Source organism: Hibiscus syriacus, unplaced genomic scaffold, assembly GCF_006381635.1.
Source record: "Hibiscus syriacus cultivar Baekdansim isolate YM2019G1 unplaced genomic scaffold, ASM638163v2 tig00000477_pilon, whole genome shotgun sequence".
Lineage (NCBI taxonomy): Eukaryota > Viridiplantae > Streptophyta > Magnoliopsida > Malvales > Malvaceae > Hibiscus > Hibiscus syriacus.
Window position 1 is genome coordinate 2,215,145 of NW_024061790.1, and position 20,699 is coordinate 2,235,843.

The window sequence follows — 20,699 nt, forward strand, 5'->3', positions numbered from 1 at the left end:
CAACTTAAAATTCAACATCCAAATATTAAATTTCAACATTCTAATCACATATTCACACATTACCCTTCAACTTTATGCTAATCTATATTTTAAAATAAAACTTATTCCTTTTTACATTTTGGTCCCTAAACATCTATAAGCTTCCAAATTGGTCTAAATAACTTTCTAAAGCTTGCTAAATCATACATTCATCATGTCTAACCTCAAAATAATTTTTCCAAAATTTTTCCCAATTATTTCCCCTATGGTCGAATATGAAGTGTCACCTAAGAAAACTTTCCAACTTCATTTAAGCATGAATTCAACTTCTAAACATCATTTTCATTCATCTATAATCAAGTGCTTATCAATTTCAATTCAAACAAAAATTCTCCATAAAACCCTAAGTTGGTCGAATTTGGTACTTAAGTTTCCAAGTAGTTTCAATCATCATACAAGCATGGAAATGATTCTCCAACGTCAACTACACCATAATCAAGCCTTAGTTCATCAAAACCTAAACTCCCCTTCATCCATCAAATTTATAAAATTCATCATCCAAGCATGATTTCCATGAAATAATTATACCAAATGATAGAGAATTTCAAGTAGAACAATTTTTTATTTCATGACTTTGTCCAAATTCCTAATAAATTGGCTTGAAAAATCAAAAACAAAATATTACCCTGTAGGAACCTCACGTCCAAGGCTTGAGAAATCTTGATTTCTCTTCATCTTTCTTTATTAAATAATGAATTAAAAATTCATTAAATGCTAAATTACCAATTTACCCTTAAAATTAAAATATCTTTACTAATTTATCCTTGAATATCATGATAATTACTAAATTACCATGTTTTCATCATTCCTTACATCATCACTGCATAACAAATTCTCATCTTCCAATTTTGCCCTTGCGATTATTGAAAATTTACAATCTAGCCATTTTTCATCCAATAATCCAAATTGAATATGGAAACTATCTTAAATCCAATTCTTCATATTAAATCCTTAAAATTTAATTCATGGAAATGAAATTTCTAACCTTGCTTCATCATCCTTCAAAATTTTCGGAAAATTTGATTTGATCCGATTATCCGAATTTTTCCCAAACTTTATCGCTTTATAGCTTTAAATACAAAATCCATACGAAAAATATGATTCCCACATAAACGTCATTCTGGAGGGTAAAATATTCATTTATGAGTCTGGATTACATAACTTCTTAAAATTACACTTTGGTCCCTAAAATTTTCCAAAGTTTATACTTTGGCCACTAAACTTTCAAAAAATTATATTTTGGTCACTAGTCAAAATTTGGGGTATTACATGGGGCCTTTTTTGGTTTTGGGCCTCTGGAGATAAGGGTTGAGTTTTCAGTGGGACGGTAATCAGCAGTTATCATAGTTTTAGGTTCCTTTGAATCACCCATCATGACAAATCGACGCTTCTATTCTCTTCTAACTTCTGCAAATGCTTCACCAATGGTTGGCAAGGGGTTCTACCTATAATTCGACCACATACCTCATCTAGCTCTTGGTTTAGTCCTGCTATAAACTTATAGAGACATTCATTGTTGAGGTGAGTCATAAAATTGGTGTGTTCCAGGCCTTCTCCTTAATCTGCCTTATAGTACTTGTCCAGTTCCTACCACAAAATTTTCATATTACTGTAGTAGTGAGTTACTTCAAGTGTTCCTCGTCGGATATCCTTCAACATCAGTTTGATCGCAAACACTTGGGAGGCATTTCCAAGATTCAAGTAGTTTTCTTTGATTGCATTCCATATATCTTTTGCAGTTTTAAAGAAGAGGTAGGTGTGACTAATATGGTATTCCATTGAATTAATTAAACAAATCATTACAATTGAGTTGTTGAGTTCCCAAGTGCCATAACTTGGGTCTGTTGTGGTTGGTCGTAGGATGTTTCCATTGATATATCCTAGTTTGCCACGACCACGAATCACCATAATGACCGATTGGGACCACTGCAGGAAATTTTTCTCATCTAGTTGATGGTAGTGATTATAAGAGAGGAATTAAGGTCCCCTTAAGGGGTTCCTTGATTGATATTTGGAATCATTTGTGAGGTTTCAGTCTCATATAAAGTTTCAACTGTGTCACCCATGGGAATGAATAAAACATGAGGCAAGAAACATTAAAGAGGATGAGCGTTTGGGACGAGAAATTAAAGATGACAGAATCAAAAATTCTTAAAGCTTTGATGCCATGAACAAACTTAAAAAGAAGGTTGTTTTATTTACTAAATGGTTTACAGCTTTATAGAGTAGTCTAAGTGTAAATAAGGAAACAATCCCTAAAAATCAGCAACTCCTAAGAATTAGATACTAAGATTAGATCATACTGTACAAGGTAACTCCTAGGAATAAGGTAAGTAATTTATCCTTAATTTCAGGAATTCCAATAGGAAGCAATGCTCCAAAAGGATAGAGAAGAACTTCAGGTAGGTCCTTTGAAATGCACCCTCTTCCCCTCCCTTATGAGAAACAGTTACCGCCAGATTTTACTCATTTATGCATACACCAACCTATTCAGAAGTTTAACCCCATGTTATTTATTTTTTATTTATTTATTATGCATAAAAGCAGCCTGAGAGTAGTCTGGTTTTTAATCTGTTTACTGTTCCCTTAGGAACCTTTACGGGTAGCATTTTGTAAGAATGTGAAACCTGGCCAACCTGTGATTGACATTCTTGAGATGAATAAGTTGCGGAGGCAATACTATTTTTGTCTTATGTTTGGGAACAACGGCTGATACATGCATATGGTTCGATTAACAATAGTATCCAGGAAGTTACGAGCAGTTCCATCACTATGCTTGGATTGAAGCCCGTAAGTTCTGTGGAGAAGCTTCATGAGATTAATTTCAATCCCAAGCAAGTAAAGCCTTAAGTAGTTCCGAGTCTTCCCTAGTTGGGACCTGGCCTAACAGGGATTTTAATAAAATGGAGGAGGCTCGAGCCTTCTCTTTCTTCTATTACAAATACCAGAGAAAAATATGATTTTCTTGAATCTGGAACAGTTTTGCAAAGGGTCCAGTCAGAAGGGGAATTGCCAAGTACAGAAATTTTATTGGATACCCTTGAGGCAACATGGAGTATTGAAAGTCACCCAGCTAGCATAATCTCTAAGGAGAATGGTTACTGTGTTCCTGGTTCAGTTGCGGCGGATGTGTCAGCTGCAAGAAACTTGGATCTGGAAATTCTTGTTAGTGATCATGTTGAAATGGATCTAACTCGTTCTCCTCAGTCTGCTTTGCCTACAAGAAACTTGAAAACTTGAAGAAGACAATTAGCTGGGCAAGCATACCATTTCCAAGTTTTGACAGCTCATATGTTAGCATATATAAGGAGGAGGTTGAGGTTGCTGACGTATTAATCTGTTATCATTTGTGTTTTGGGTTAGTACGTGAGCTGGCTTAGCTTGCTTGCTGAGAAGGGTTTAGTCTTGCCTTATAAATTGTATGAGCTGTTTTAATAAAAATTACACTTCACAATATTTTCTACATGGTATCAGTTTCAGAGGGTCCTGGGTTTTGGTTTTATTTGCTAGTCGTCTAATGCCGGTGTCTTTTCTCCTCTCTCTGGTGGTGCTCGCGGCGGGTCAAGGTTGGAGTGGCTCATCGGTGACACGACGTTCATCAATAAAAAGGAAGTATTACCTTAGACGAGTTTAACTACTTGTGGAAGCAACAAGTTATTCTCACCGTGAGGAGTCTGTTGGATCATAAACTTGATCCATTATGGGAGCCTAAACCCAAACCCAAACTAAATTGATGTCATTACTTACATTTAATTAAAGATGTCATTGCTTACATCATTTAATTAATGATGTCATTGCTTACATCAATTTAGTTAGGTGAGAGTTAGATATTTGTTGAATTTGTAATGGTTTAAATTAGTTTATTTGTGTGGTGTAGGATTGTTCTTGAGTAGTATAAATACCCCTTCCCATTTTAGTTTTAAGCATCAAGAAAAATTAAGAGCTTCTAAGTGAGTGAAGAAGCAAAGTCTTATAAGAGTGAGTTGTAGTTCTTGTTTTTGAGTGATAGTACTCTTGTAATATTTGTTTGAGTTTCAATAAAAGTTTTTTGTGTGAGTGTTTTATTTCCAACAAAGTGGCATCAGAGCGAGTTGGAAAGATCGAAGGTCTCGACGAGAGGAATACGACGCCGCCAGAATTTTCTCAATCTGAGTTCTGACGCACCCCCACGCACCGCCGGAAGACTGCTGCCAGAAAATCGAGTTGACTCACCGAGTTGAGCCGAGTCAGCCGAGTTGGAGCCCTTGACCGAGTTGTCCAAGTCCCTCCAAAGTTTTTTTTTCATCGTTTCGGATTCATCCGTGCAATCGAATTTTACAAAATCTCATTATATTGAGAGATATGGCAAATGGAGAGAGAAAGCGGTAGAAAGATCAAAGCCATGAGATCTGATCGAGGTGGAGAATTTACTTCCAGGGAGTTTCAAGAGTTCTGTGAAGCAAATGGAATTCGTCGACCAATGACATTTCCTAGATCCCCCCAGCAAAATGGTGTGGCAGAAAGAAAGAATAGAACAATCCTCGACATGGCACGAAGCATGCTCAAAAGCAAGAAACTACCCAAAGAATTTTGGGCGGAAGCAGTATCGTGTGCAGTCTACTTGTCAAATCGATCTCCAACAAGAAGTGTATGGGGAAAGACACCGCAAGAGGCATGGAGTGGAAGAAAGCCTGGCATTTCCCACTTGAGAACCTTTGGAAGTATAGCCCATGTTCACGTACTAGACGAGAGAAGAACGAAGCTTGATGATAAAAGCGAGAGTTTTATCTTCATCGGTTATGATGCTAATTCGAAGGGCTACAAGTTGTACAATCCAGACAATAAGAAGTTTGTGATTAGTCGAGATGTGGTCTTCAACGAAGAAGGAGAATGGGATTTTAACTCTCATACAGATGACTTCAATTTCTTTCCTCAGTTTGAAAAAGATGAGCAGACAATGAGGGAGCAACTAGATGAATCTCAACAAGAGCTTGCAACTCCACCCACTTCACCAACATCAACCACTCAAGGAGACTCATCACCTTCATCATCAAGTGGGAGTCAAAGTGAAAGAGTTGTACAACGCACAAGAAGCCTTAGAGATCTCTATGAGGTAACTGAACGACAAGATAATCTTACATTATTTTGTTTGTTTGCCGATTGTGAACCAGTGAGCTTTCAAGAAGCGGTACAAGAAAAGAAATGGAGAGATGCGATGGACGAAGAAATCAAGGCCATCGAGAGAATGACACATGGGAACTTACCTCATTCCCAAGGGACATAAGGCGATAGGTGTCAAATGGGTGTACAAAACAAAGCAAAATGCCAAAGGAGAGATTGAAAGGCACAAGGCGAGGCTAGTTGCTAAAGGCTATAGTCAAAAGGCTGGAATTGACTATGATGAGGTATTTGCTCATGTTGCTCGATTGGAGACTATCAGACTAATCATTTCTTTGGCAGCTCAAAACAAGGAAGATACAACAGATGGATGTAAAGTCCGCCTTCCTAAATGGAGTTCTTGAAGAGGAACTTTACATTCAGCAACCATCAGGCTATGAAGTCAAAGGGCATGAAGACAAGGTGTTGAAGTTGAAGAAGGCTCTTTACGGGCTAAAACAAGCACCAAGGGCATGGAATATCCGAATCGACAAGTACTTCCAAGAGAATGGTTTCAACAAATGTCCCTACGAGCATGCTCTATATATCAAGATCAAAGATGAAGATATTTTGATCGTGTGCCTCTACGTGGACGATTTGATCTTCACTGGAAGCAACCCAAGCATGTTTAATGAATTCAAGGATGTGATGATGAAAGAATTCGAGATGACAGACATGGGGCTCATGGCGTACTACCTTGGCATTGAAGTTAAGCAACAAAATGATGGAATTTTCATTTCACAAGAAAGCTATGCAAAGGAGATACTGAAGAAGTTCAGATGGAGAACTGTAAGCCAATAAGCACCGACGAATACGGGATCAAGATGACCAAACATGAAGAAGGCGAAAGTGTAGATCCAACATTCTTCAAAAGTTTGGTAGGAAGTCTACGCTATCTAACTTGCACGAGACCCGATATTCTTCACGCAGTTGGATTGGTTAGTCGCTACATGGAATCCTCAACAACCACCCATTTTAAAGCTGCAAAGAGAATTCTTCGCTATCTGAAAGGTACAATTGACTTTGGCTTGTTCTATTCAGTTTCTAATGATTACAAGCTTGTTGGATATAGCGACAGTGATTGGGGTGGAGACATAGATAATCGAAGGAGCACTACTGAATTCGTATTTTTCATGGGAGATATTGCATTCACATGGATGTCAAAGAAACAACCGATTGTCACATTGTCCACTTGTGAAGCGGAATATGTTGCTGCTACCTCATGTGTTTGTCATGCAATTTGGCTTAGAAATCTATTGAAGGAGATTGTTTTGATACAAGAAGAGCCTACCAAGGTTTGTGTCGACAACAAGTCAGCCATTGCCTTAGCGAAGAAGTATTCCATGATCGAAGCAAGCACATTGATATTCGCTACCACTATATAAGGGAGTGTGTTGCAAGAAAAGATGTGGAAGTTGAATATGTGAAGTCACAAGATCAAGTTGCTGATATTTTTACCAAGCCACTGACCAACGAAGACTTCTTAAGATTAAGGAACCTACTAGGGGTCACGAGATCAAGTTTAAGGGAGGGTGTGGATCAAAAACTTGATCCATTATGGGAGCCTAAACCCAAACCCAAACTAAATTGATGTCATTACTTACATCATTTAATTAAAGATGTCATTGCTTACATCATTTAATTAATGATGTCATTGCTTACATCAATTTAGTTAGGTGAGAGTTAGATATTTGTTGAATTTGTAATGGTTTAAATTAGTTTATTTGTGTGGTGTAGGATTGTTCTTGAGTAGTATAAATACCCCTTCCCATTTTAGTTTTAAGCATCAAGAAAAATTAAGAGCTTCTAAGTGAGTGAAGAAGCAAAGTCTTATAAGAGTGAGTTGTAGTTCTTGTTTTTGAGTGATAGTACTCTTGTAATATTTGTTTGAGTTTCAATAAAAGTTGTTTGTGTGAGTGTTTTATTTCCAACAGAGTCACCGACTGGAGAAGCTGCTCACTGGAGGTGTTCGGCCACCGGATGCGACAGTGACTCTTGATGACGGGTCGGTGGTTGATAACGATGAGCATGAGGTGTTCGTTGCTCATGATAGTGCTTTAGCTTCCTGGCTTTTGTCGACTGTTAGTTCCTCACTTCTCCCTCACCTCGTTGGAGCTGAGACCGCAATCGAGATTTGGTCCAAGATTACGAAATCTTTTGCGAGAAAATCTCCTACAACGATCATGAACCTCCATTATAAGTTGAAGCTGGTGCGAAAGGGTGATTCCGATTTGCGATCTTATATTTCGCAGGTGAAAGAGATCTGTGATGCACTTGCTACCTGCGGTGCTCCGGTTTCAGAAATATGAGCATGTGGTCACGATTCTCAACAGCCTTCCGATGGAGTATCGTTCATTTATCGCTGTTATCACGACAAGTCGAGAGCCATTCTCTCTTGAGGGCGTTGTTTCGGTCCTTATCGATGCCAAAATGCAGCAGAAAAACTTTGAGAATATTGATAGTTTGAACATCAGTTCTAATATGGCCAAACTCTCAATGGCTGATTCTTTTTCTGGGAATAATTCTGTTACAACTGTTCAGCCAACTGTTATTCAGTCCACTTCTTAGGTTATTTCAGCTTCCCAAGGAGATAGATGACGACCTTCTTATGGTGTTCAAGGTGGACGAGGGCGTGGTCGGAACAGGTTCCAGTGCCAACTCTGTGGAAAACTTGGCCATCTTGTCGACCGCTGTTGGTATAGGTTTGATCAGTCATTTCTGGGAGTTGGGGCTACACCAGCTTCGGGTGGTTTTTTTTTCTTTGGGTAAAACTCCTTCTGCCAGTGTTTGCACCTTTAATTCCAATGGTGTAGGTCGTGCGTGCTCTTTTGCAGGAGAGAATGAGTCATCTGGGGTGGCCCTTGTTGGAGAGTTTGGTCGTGGTAATGGTATTGCTTGACGTGGTGGTCATCAACAGACTTCTTGGTGCGTTTATTCTATCGCCCACGCACCACGTCACGACTGATGCAACCAGGGTTTCAAATCGCGATCGCGTTTTCGGTTATTTCGGATTTACCGTGATTGCGGCCGTCGCAGGCGCTATTGCGGTCGTCGCGGACGCTATTGCGGCCGTCGCGGGTAACTTCTACAACGGCGAAATCGCGGTCGCGGACCGTTTTTTGAAACCCTGGATGCAACTGTTGTGGAAAACGGTTCTATGTTTCATGGATCCGGTAAGCTTGTTATTGGAGATGGTAAAGGTTTACGTATTAGTGCTGTTGGTCGATCTAGTTTAGCTACCTCATCACGTTGTTTACATTTGAATGATTTACTTCATGTTTCGTGTATTTCTAAAAACCTTCTTTCGGTGTCTAAGCTCGCTAGAGATAATAGGGTGTTCTTGGAGTTTCATGCTCACCAATGCGTGGTTCGTGATGAGAATTCCGGGGCTGTTTTACTTGAAGGAAGAGATAATGATGGCTTATATGAGTTTGGTTCTATGGATGGTCACAACAGGTGGCACGATGGATGCAAATTTGGCGTGTGTAGGTAGTATAGACTATGATGTCTTGCATAGACGTTTAGGGCATCCCGCTCATGACGTTTTGTTAAAAGTGAGCCAATCATGTAATGTTGGGCTTAATGGTGGATTGAATAAAGGTGTTTGTGTTGCTTGTCAAATTGGAAAAAAATCATAGATTACCTTTTTGTGATTCTCAAACAATTTATAATGCTCCGTTTCAATTGGTGTTTACGGATCTTTTGGGGACCTCCTCATCTGTCCTCGGATGGGTTTAGGTATTATGTCTCGCTTGTTGATGCCTACACTCGACATGTTTGGTTGTATTTGTTGCGAGAAAAGTCTCAGGCCCTAGGTGTTTTTCGCTTGTTTCATAAGCTTGTTCAAACTCAGTTCAATACGTGTAATAAGAGCATTCAAAGTGATTGGGGTGGTAAGTTTCGTTCCTTGTCCACAGTTCTTCAAGGTGATGGTATTGTTCATCGAGTGACGTATCCTCATACATCAAAACAAAATGGTGTCGTTGAGCCTAAACATAGGCAAATTGTTGATATGGCTCTTACATTGTTGGATCAAGCCTACTTACCATTGAAATTTTGGTCATATGCGATTGTGATAGCAACACATTTAATTAATCGGCTGCCCACCAAGGTTTTGGGTGGTGTATCTCCGTATGAAAAATTGTTTAGTGTTCCACCTCAATATGATCATTTGAAGGTGTTTGGGTGCCGGTATTTTCTGTGTTTGCGATCATTTCAATCTCACAAGTTTGAGTTTCGGTCAAAGGCCTGTACATTTCTTGGATATAGTAGTCGTCATAAGGGTTATTTTTTGCTTGGCCTCGGATGGTCGTGTTTATCTCTCTCATGTTGTATTTGATGAACATGTGTTTCCCTATGAATCTGTTGATTCCACGAGTTCTTTGCCTGTTCAAGCATCTCGGTCTTCAGCTAGTCTTTATGTTGTCCCTGGTGCTCAAAATGTGTTGAAAGTGGGTGGTATTGTACGCAATCCCGAGTGCTCTAACTCTCAAATTAGTGAGGACTCTACATATGGAGATGCGGTTTGTAGTGATGCTGGGCCTATTAATGTGTTGGAATCGAATAATTTGTCTAGTCAGGGGAATGGTGTGCACGGTGAGGCTTCTGAGTCAGGGGCAGCTTCTTTATCTCATAAAATGAGTGATGTGGGGCCTAGTAATGCACCAATTAATTATTTGCCAAGTGCACCAACAAATGAGTGATGCATTGGGTGATGATGTTCATGGTTCTGCCAGGGATGATGTTTTACTTCCTGGTTCTTCTATTAATCATGCTCCGAGTCTGGTTAATAGGCATCAAATGGTCACGAGGAGCAAGCGTGGTATTTTTAAACCACGAGTCTTTCATGCGATGCCGGTCGAGCATAATGAGGTTGAACCAACGTCGATCAAGCAAGCCTTGGCGTTACCACATTGGAAGAAGACGATTGTTGAGGAATATGAAGCTCTTATTCAAAATGGGAATTGGAAGATGGTGTTGTTGCCTTCAGATAGAACTGCTATTGGGTGTAAATGGATTTTTCGGGTCAAGAAGAATCCGGATGGTTCAATTGCCCGCTATAAGGTGCGGTTGGTTGTGAAGGGCTTTTCTGAAATTCATGGGCAAGATTTTAGTGATACGTTTAGTCCAATGGTAAAATCTTCAACGGTAAATGTTGTGTTATCGTTGGCCGTTCAAAACAATTGAATGCTTCGCCAAGTTGCTGTTAAATAATGTGTTTCTCAATGGTGATTTAGTTGAGGATGTCTTCATGGTTCAGTCACCGGGGTTTGAAAAAGAGTCCTCTAATGGTGAACAACTTGTGTGCAAATTGGAGAAAGCTCTTTTCGGGTTGAAGCAAGCTCCAAGAAATTGATATTCCAAACTTCGGTCATTTTTGCTTGGTCTTGGGTTTGTTGGGGCTCAAGCGGATGCGTTGTTATTTGTTCGTCGTAATGGAGATCGGTGTGTGTATATGTTGGCTTATGTTGATGATATTGTGATTACCGGAAACTCTACGACCTTGATTGAGGAGATAGTTTCTTTGCTTGGCGAACAATTTTCTTTAAAAGATTTTGGAGAGTTTTTTTTTTCTTGGGCTTGAAGTTGAGAGGCGTGGTGATGTTTTATTGTTGAGTCAGCGCAGATACATTAAGGAAGTTTTGGAACGTGCTAATATGGGCAAAGCTAACTCAGCTTCCACACCGATGGTTTCCATGCCTCGCCTTACTCGTCATGCGGGTCATCCTCTGGACGATCCTCAATTGTATCAGAGAGTGATAGGTTTCCTTCTTTATCTCAGTCACACTAGACTCGATATTTCGTTTAGTGTTAGTCGCGTTGCTCAACACATGCACCATGTGAGTCACATTGGCTTGTCGTGAAACATATTTTACGCTATTTGAGTGGTACATTGGATTATGGCTTAGTGTTTCATGCTTCTTCTAGTTCTTTAGCTCTTCGTGCTTTTCCGTATGAGTATTGGACAAGCAATTCCGATGATAGAAAATCTGCCTTCGGTTATTGTGTTTACCCTGGTGACAATCTTGTTTCATGGTGCTTGCGAAAGTAGAAGTCCGTGTCGCAATCTACGACTGAAGATGAATATCGTGGAATTGCCGATATTGTATCCGAATTGATATGGTTACGTGCTCTTCTCTCGGAGATGGGAATCGTATGCAACTCGGTTCCTATTGTGTGGTGTGATAATACGAGTGTGGTTGCTATGAGTGCTAATCCAGTTTTTCATGCTCGATCCAAACATGTTGAACTTGACATTCACTTTATTCGGGAGAAGGTTGCCGATGGATCATTTGTATGTTAACTATGTTCCTGGCTCGTATCAAGTGGCGGATGGTTTTACAAAGCCCCTGACCAAGGCGTATTTTCCAACTTTTCGACAGAAGGTTGAAGTTTTCAACTCTGTTGAACTTGAAAATTGACTTTGCAGGGAGAATGTTAGCATATATCAGGAGGAGGTTGAGGTTGCTGACGTATTCAGCTGTTATCATTTTGTTATGGGTTAGTTACGTGAGCTGGCTTAGCTTGCTTGCTAAGAAGGGTTTAGTCTTGCCTTATAAATTGTATGAGCTGTGCATTTTAGTAAAAATTACACTTCACAATATTTTCTACATCATATAACAAGAATTCTTCATTCAATCCTCGAAAGCTCAGTATCAAACGAGCGTAGTCTAGTCTATATCTATTCATTATGGAGTCGGAAAGGCAAAGTGGTGCGAGACTGTTGCTTCCACTTGGTGTTAATGACACAGTAGTACCTATTTATGATGATGAACCTACTAGTATTATAGCATATGCACTTCTCTCATCAGAATATCATTCACAGATGTCTGAGTCGGAGAGACCAAAAGATGCTGCAGATTCATTATCACTTTTTGATTCAGTAAACTTGCTCTCACTTAATTTTTTTAGTGACGTATCATCTGATACTTACAGAAGTTTTGGATCTGGTGATGTTAGTATCTTGTCTTTGTCTGGGTCATGCTCCCTAGTTTCTGACCCTCTCTTGCATACAAAGGATTTGCATGCTAGAGTTTCTTTTACAGATGATAGTTCCCTTGGGAAGGGGAACTACCCCGTAACTTGTTATTACGCGAAGCGGTTTGAGAGCTTGAGGAGCCATTCTGAGATGGATTTTGTAGGGTCTCTAAGCCGTTGTAAGAAGTGGGGTGCCCAGGGTGGCAAGAGCAATGTTTTCTTTGCAAAAACTTTACTAAACCTATTATGATTAAACCATTTGGGGGTTCTTTCTTTTTAATTCTGCTAAAAGTACATTTTACGACATGATATTCTTATGTTTTAAAGCCTAGAAATATGAACTTCAACTTTGGTTTAGATCTGTTTTCAAATATGCTGCCTTATCACTTGACATTTGATATCGTTTTGGTCTCCATTATAAAATGTCACTGTGACATTATAATAAGTGTAAAAATTTGATAAATTTAATGATCATTTTGTAACAGTTTGATAAATTTAATGATCATTTTGTAATTTTTAAAAGTTCAATAACCAAAATGATCGTTTGAGTGTAGTTTGATGACCTCTACTGTACTATATCCTTTTATGGGTAACAGAGTTCGATGTTGGTCTGAAATGATCATTTGAACATAGTTCAGGTTCTGTTTTTTCCGGGACCCTTTTCATCGTTAGACCTAGCAGTGAATGAAAAGAAAGTATACGAAAAGCCTATGATGTTAGAAGACCCTCCTACTTTGGATAGCTAGTTCCGTTCGTCGGCTTTCCTCTAGTTGTGTACCATGTATAGGTTGTCAAACATTTCGGTTTCCATGCATTTCCAGTGGCATATAAACTAATCGAATCAAATCGATCCTATCCAATGTTCGCATTTGCTAAATAATGTTTATTCTCACGATTACATACATGTTTCTCGACACAACAAAATAGGTTTTTAGCGACGCTTTTTTAGTTATATAGCGGCGTTTTTTAGCGCCGTTAAAAACAATTGTGACGAAGAAAAAGGCCGCCAAATTCGCCGCTGAAACCAATGCCGTAAAAGGTGGCGGCTTTTTTAGTCTAAAACGCCGCTAATGGGTATGATTTTTCACGGCGTTTCTTCCATAAATGCCGCTAAATATTATGACTTTTAGGGGCATTGTTAAGAAACGCCGCTATATATATTTTCCTTTTGTGGCATTTGTAAAAAACCACGCGCTAAATGTTGTGGCATATAGATTTGTTTGTTCCAAAATATGTCGGTAAATGTCATGACATATAGCGGCGTTTTTATAGTAAAACGCCGCTATTGACAATTCTATAGTGGTGTTTTTAGTCATAAACACCGTAAATTATCTAAAAATTTAGTGGCGTTTTTATAGTAGAACGCCGCTATTGACAATTCTATAGTGGCGTTTTTAGTCATAAACGTCGCAAATTATGTAAAAACTTTAGTGGCGTTTTTATAGTAAAACGCCACTATTGACAATTTTATAGTGTCATTTTTTTTTGCATAAACGCCGCAAATTATCTAAAACTTTAGTGGCGTCGGTATTGATTATGTATTTAGCGGCGTTTTTATACAAACGATGCTAATTAACACACTTCGCAACCATTGTTTTCCGCTCTTCTATTACCCAAAATTAAATTTTTCAATTTGTACCATTATCCAATAAACATGACATCTATAACAACAAACTTTAATTCCATAACAATCAACTTCAAATCCATTATAGTAAATCAAACTTTACATTAACATAATATGTAATGCAGTTCAACATTGTTAAGTAGAATGAACAAAACATATAACTAAAATATGACCAAGATGGTGGACTCTGAGGTTGACTTTTTCGTATCATTTGCATTATAGCTTCTAGTCAATTTTCAAATTCTTGACATTTATGTTGATATGTTGCTTCTCTCTCTGCTTCCCTCGCTTCATTTTCGGCTTTCATGTTAGCCATTTTTTGATCCATTTCAGCCAACTGTTGTTTTAAACGACTAACTTCTAATTGGGAAGACTGGGTATGTGATGACATGTACTGAATCCAAAATATTTAGTGGGAGTAACGAATGATTCTTGAAAGCAAACCATGCCATATCTTTCAGGATCCAAAACATCATTAATAATTTGATTTATGATGTTATCCACATTAACAATACCATGACTTGAAGTCATAGCTTCATACTCCGCCCTTTTATCCCTAAAATTTTCCTAATAATAAAGTAAATAATTATTTCAAATAAGAATGTCATACTATAGATATAAATATAACATAATTCAAATCCTCTGCCCAATAAATGTACCATAATTTCTGCAGCTTCAGCAGTCATAGGAGTGTCATCCTTTTTTTGAATGTGTCATGTCGAAGAGTTTGATTCGTCAAACTTTAGAACCAGATGTATTTTCCTACAATGTAGAATAATATAATTAATTTTCTTTAGTATGTACATGGGAGTATAAATCACTATGTGAATAATCTATAATACCTCATCATTAGTTATACAAGCAAATCTCTTCGATCCAGCCGTGTAAGTAAACTTTTGTTGTTGCCTGCTAGTAACACCAACATGCTCTAGGTCCTACGATTTCAAATAACCACTTATAAAGTCAATATTATAATTCCTTAATATTATTATTGAAAAATCATCATACTTGTCCTTTCTGTGAACTCCAAAACCTGACTGTATCTTCCCATTGATACCTGAGCATTTCAAGCGGAACAGTTTGTAGCTTCTCTTCAAGGCTGAGATCATTCTTGAAGTATTTCTTTTTTAATGAACTCTTGTGGTCTCTCCATATCTTCCCTAACGCTTGCTTCAAATAATCGTCAGAGACCTCTAAAGAAAATTTCTCCTACACATAACATAAGTGTTCAAAGTAAGTATAAATTACTATTGAATTGTTATGGATTATCTATTCTAATGACATTATTACCTTAACAAAATCCAAAGCTTGATTTTTATCACTATTTGGCACTTCACGCCATGACTCATAATTGATCGGTAAAATATTAGCATTATATCCAATCATGCCTAAGTAACCGGATAGAAGACGTGTTTCTGAGCTATTAGGTTGACCGACATCGTTTCTTGAAACTTTCACACGGTGCTCAGGAGGAAGTTGGTATAATTCCTTCAACGTTGTACTTCCTCTAGTCTTGCGTGTTCCAGCATTTTCAACTATATAAGAAATAATTAAATTCAAAATGAACAAACAATTAAAGAAAAGTGTCGAACATTACCTTGAATTTCTACAGCTTCTTCAACAGTAATAGGAACTTCTGAAGAGTCAACAACATTCGATTCCCCGTTATTTGTTTGTTCATACTCTTGAGAATCTCGAACAATCCACAAATCACTTATTTTTCTCCTGGGCATGATATCTGTAATAAACAAACAACAATTTTAGTAAGAAAACGGTTTAATTAATGAATATATTGAAGGACAACATGTTATATGTTATAATATTATAAATTAATAAATTAAGATATAAAATCTTACTACATTCTTATGTCATATCAATTGCCATAAATATCTTAATCAACGTCCTCCCGAACCCATTGAAATTATGTAGTATTAGTGATAGTTTCATCTAAGTTTTGTGCTACAAAAGGTAAAGATTTTGATCTTGTTTCAATGTCATCTCTACTTCCATCCCCGATGTCTATCAAGTCCCTAGGGGTATTACGGAGCACAACATACCAACCCTGATCCATTGGATCGTGACAATAAAAAACTTGTTTCACTTGAGAAGAAAATACATATGGCTCATCCATCAATCGTTGACCAGTGTGAATTAATCGAGAGAAATTCACCATTGTAAAACTGAATTTATCTCTTTTTATGCCTCTAGTAGTGTTTACATTAACCCAGTCACACCGAAATAGCACAACCTTTTGTTTTCCATAATAATCTAACTCAATAATGTCCGTAAGAATTCCATAGTAATCTACATCTCCCTCCAAAGGATGATTGTCCTTGGCACTAGCATAACTTGTAGTTGAAGAAGTAAATACTACTCCACAATTTTGTATCCTCATTAATCTTTCACGAGATTTCGAGTGGAACCTGAAACCATTAATGGGGAAGACATTATATATTTTAACAATTTTATTCGGACCTTGAGAAAGCCATTTAACAACTTCACTAACTTCTCTCCCACTTTAAACCTATTACACATGAATGGTGAACTAATTTCCATTGATGTTGAAATAAAAAAGCAAGACTTATATATTATTTATAACTATGTGGGATGATTTATTTTCTTACCATCTGGCCAAAACATTTATGAAAACTTTATGTGAATAACTTATGTATCTCTCGCTAATGTAATCTTAGGGAGCGTGCACGAGATCTCGAGACTTCTTTAAACTCACTATAAAGTATATTATGTCATTAAAGAATGATTAATATAAAATATTAATAAATTTTATTAGGATTGAGTCTGAAAAACTTACGTACGAAAGGGATCTATTGAATCGTGATGGAAAAGAACATATCGGTGAGCTTGTACCCAAGACGTATAATCTAAGTGTGCAATTTCAACTTTTCTGAGTGGTTCACCATAACTTCCAAACAAATAAGTATGAGGTAAGTTATTAGTACTGAACACATCATTTCTATTTGGTATATTCAATCTTGTTTCAACATCTTCCAAATATCTAGAGAAAAATGTCATACATTCCTTTTCCAAATACCCTTCAGCAATTGATCCTTCCGGATAACGTTTACTTCAACTTGCACAAGAACCTATATACAAAACAACATACTATGTAAATACGTTTTATGAAAAGGTATAATCACTAGTCATTTAAAACATATAATTCAATTAACACCTCTCTATAGGGTACATCCATCGATAGAAAACTAGTCCACCAACTCTTGCTTCGTGAGGAAGATGAATTAGCAGGTGCACCATAATTGTGAATAATGAAGGCGTAAATATCTTCTCCAAGTTGTATAAATTTAAGGCGGCTTGATCTTTTAGTTTCTCAAGTTCTTCAACCATCAAAACTTTGCCACATATAGCTTTCATTATATTAGAAAGTTCAATGATACAAGACGTCACCTTACTCGACATGCAACTGCGTACAGCTACTGACAATAAATCTTGCATTAATATGTGATAATCATGTGACTTTAAAGAATAAACTCTTCGATCATTAACACTGACATATCGAGATATATTTGATACATACCCATCTGGGACCTTTATATCCTTCAACACCATGCAAAACACTTCTTTTTCTTTCTTCGAAAGAGAAAAAAATAGAAGGCAGCAAGATATATTTTCCATTAGGATGTAATTACGAATGAAGATCATACTGAATTCTGATGTTGACTAAGTCAATTCGACTCTTTAGATTATCTTTAGATTTTCTATCGACATTGAGAATGGTCCCGATAATATTCTCACAAACATTCTTCTCAATGTGCATTACATTATGTCTCAAAATGTGATCCTTCCAATAAGGAAACACGAAGAATATACTTCTCTTTTTCTACAAGTTTACCTCATTTGGATCATCCTCTTCATCAGACTCATCATCACTCTGTTGGTCAACATCACAATCATAAACCTACTTTGCCTTTTTCTTTGATCGTGTATTTAGTGGTTTATTAATCTTTTAATAAGTAAAATTGATATGTTTCAACATGGAGAATATATCAGACCCGGTTGTTTGGTCAGGAGCTTTTTGAAACTCTTCAGTACCATCAAATATATTCTTTTGACTTCTAAATCTATGATTATCAGCTAACCACCGATGATGTCCCATATAAGAGAACTTCTTTCCATTAAACAACCACTTCGAACATGTTTGTGCAGCACAACAAGGACAATCATAACAACCTTTGGTACTCCAACCATATATATTTGCATACGTAGGAAAATCATTAATTGTCCATAATAAAGTTGTGTGTAAATTAAAGTTCTCCTTCTTCAACACATCATATGTTTCGACCCCTTCCTATAACTTTTTCAACTCTTCAATAAGCGGCTGCATATAAATATCAATATCATTTCTGGGACCTTTCTCGCTAGGGATTATCATGGATAAGATAAAAGATGACTGTTTCATGCAAATCCACGGAGGCAAATTGTATGGAACAAGTATAACAGGCCAAGTACTATATGAAGTACTCATGATTTTGAAAGGATTAAACCCATCAGTTGCAAGATCGAGCCTAACATTTCGAGGATCTCTCACAAAACTTTGAAACCTGTTGTCAAATGACTTCCAAGCTAAAGAATCTACATGATGTTGTAATAATCTGTCATCGGTTCTTCCATCATGATCCACCTCATATACTCAGCAGTCTCGGAGGACATAAATAGTATTTGTAGCCTAGGTATGAGAGGAAAATATCGCAGAATCTTTACCGGGTTCTTTCTTGATTGTGCTTCAACTTCATCCTCACTCACTTTTTCTGTGTCCCTAGTCATCCATCGAAATTTTCCGCATACATGACAAGACTTCTGATTTTTTTGATCACCCCAATACAACATACAATCATTCGAACAACTATGAATTTTCTCATATCCAAGACCCAAATCTTTTATCATTTTATTTATATCTTTGCATGATTGAGGGATTTTTGCAAAAGGAAACATTTCTCCTAGAAACTCCAACAATTGCGTAAAAGAGTTACCAGTCCACCCTCCCAAGCATTTTAAGTAGAAAAGACGAATGTAGAAAGATAGCTTTGAATATTTTGATCCCTCATAAAGTTGTTCATTCATTTCATTAAGTAACTTGTAAAACTTTGCTGCTTCTCCATTTGGCTCTTCAGCACATTCACTTCTTCCCATCTCAGAGAAATCATTAACATCATTGCCACAATTATTTTCTGTAACAGATTGATGATGATTGTGCATATTAAATGCATCTTGCAACATACCTTCCATGTCATATTCTCTAACAGATCGATAGTGAGAAGTAGCAGGATAAGTCGAATAACTTGTGGAAGAAGATCTATCAGATATAAACTCTCCATGAAATATTCATTTTCTATACCCCTCAACAAATCCAAAAAAACAACTAGATGCTCGTACACAACTTCATGAATGTGCCAATTAATGTTAGCAAACTTCTTATAAGGGCAACGAATCATGTCCTATTGGCTTGCATTCACAAAAGCTAAATTTAGAAAAGTTTCGATTCCATTTCGATATTCGTCGCTTACCCTTGAGAAATTCATCCAACTCTTATCCATTTTGTATTTCTGGATTTCAATTTAAAATGTTAATTACTAATATTAGAGAGAAAGCTAGAACCTAAACATAAACATTACATTTAGTTTCACAATTAATATTATTATTAAATTGGAAATGATAAAAGGTATTGAGGCTACTATGTAAATGGGACCAGGGGTCATTCCCTAAAATACTTTTATGGGGAGTTAAATTTAATTTCTTAAATTTTGAAACATTAAAAATATAATTTAATTTATTATCATTATTATTATAGTTGTATATTTAAAAAAATTATAATTTTAATTCTTAAATTTAAGATTTTTAAAGGACCAAAGTTATATTTATACCATCTATTTTATTTATAGTTGTATATTGGTATAGATATGATCTATAATTTATTATCATTATAGTTGTATATTGGTATAGATATGATCTATAATTTATTTATAAACCTTTTAGCATAAAATGTGTCTATGAAAGAGGGACGCTGTTGAAACAAAGGCCTTATTCCTAGAGCCGATGAACTCTATACGTTTAGGTATACCTTTTAAAACTAAGCTCTAAGTGAGACAAAAGATAAGAGATATCTAAGTGGCCAAAAATCGAGTGTGATTTAATTAAATTATCATTGCACTGTAAAGTGGTCTGTTTGGTTCACTCACATGTAGTTTGTGGTTATCGACAAGAACAACGGGACATTTTGATGTGTTAATTAGGGCAAATGAAGGGGTCTTCAATCCAGTTCCTGATATTCAGCAAAAAAAGATGAAAAAATAAAGTGAGAACTATGCAGTGGATATAAATGTTTACAAGAAACCATGAGGAGATGATCCACAAGGAAATACAAACATGAAACTCATATAAGAAAAACAACTTTTATGAATTTATGACACTTGTGTTTTGTTAAAAATCAATGAAGGTGAAAGTAAGGCATTGGAGATTAATATGTTGGCTAATAGTGCAATATAAGAATAACAAAGATGATGGAGGTTCAAAAGAAGCAAAACACAGATTAAGTCAGAGGCCACAGTTTTAGGATAAAGATAATCTTGGTAGGTATTAAAGAGGAAGCAGTCGAGACGGGCATAGATTCTACCACGATTTCAGGTGAAATCAAGGTCTTGGTATCCCATGTCTCTTAACTCATAGTCAATAACGAATTGCTGGAAATCTTTAAAGGACGGGCAAAGGAGCAACCTTTACGATCATTAATGGTGAGGGTTGCGCTAAAGTCCCCAAAGGATCCAAGGACAATCGATGAAGGAGAAAAAGGACCTAAGATGGTTCCAAATGATCTTACACTTAGTGGAATTAGGACTAACGTATATATAGTAGCCAGGAAAGTGAATTTATGAGAATACACTTGTTTGTA

At 36.9% G+C, this 20,699-nt stretch overlaps 1 long non-coding RNA gene across 1 annotated transcript; it reads left to right on the top strand.

The window, feature by feature from the left end:
* The first annotated feature begins 2,382 nt into the window (after positions 1 to 2,382).
* LOC120206857 lies at positions 2,383 to 2,928 on the top strand. The gene is made up of 2 exons (XR_005524148.1): positions 2,383 to 2,441; positions 2,630 to 2,928. It is a non-coding gene; the product is annotated as an uncharacterized LOC120206857 (long non-coding RNA).
* Positions 2,929 to 20,699: the final 17,771 nt, after the last annotated feature.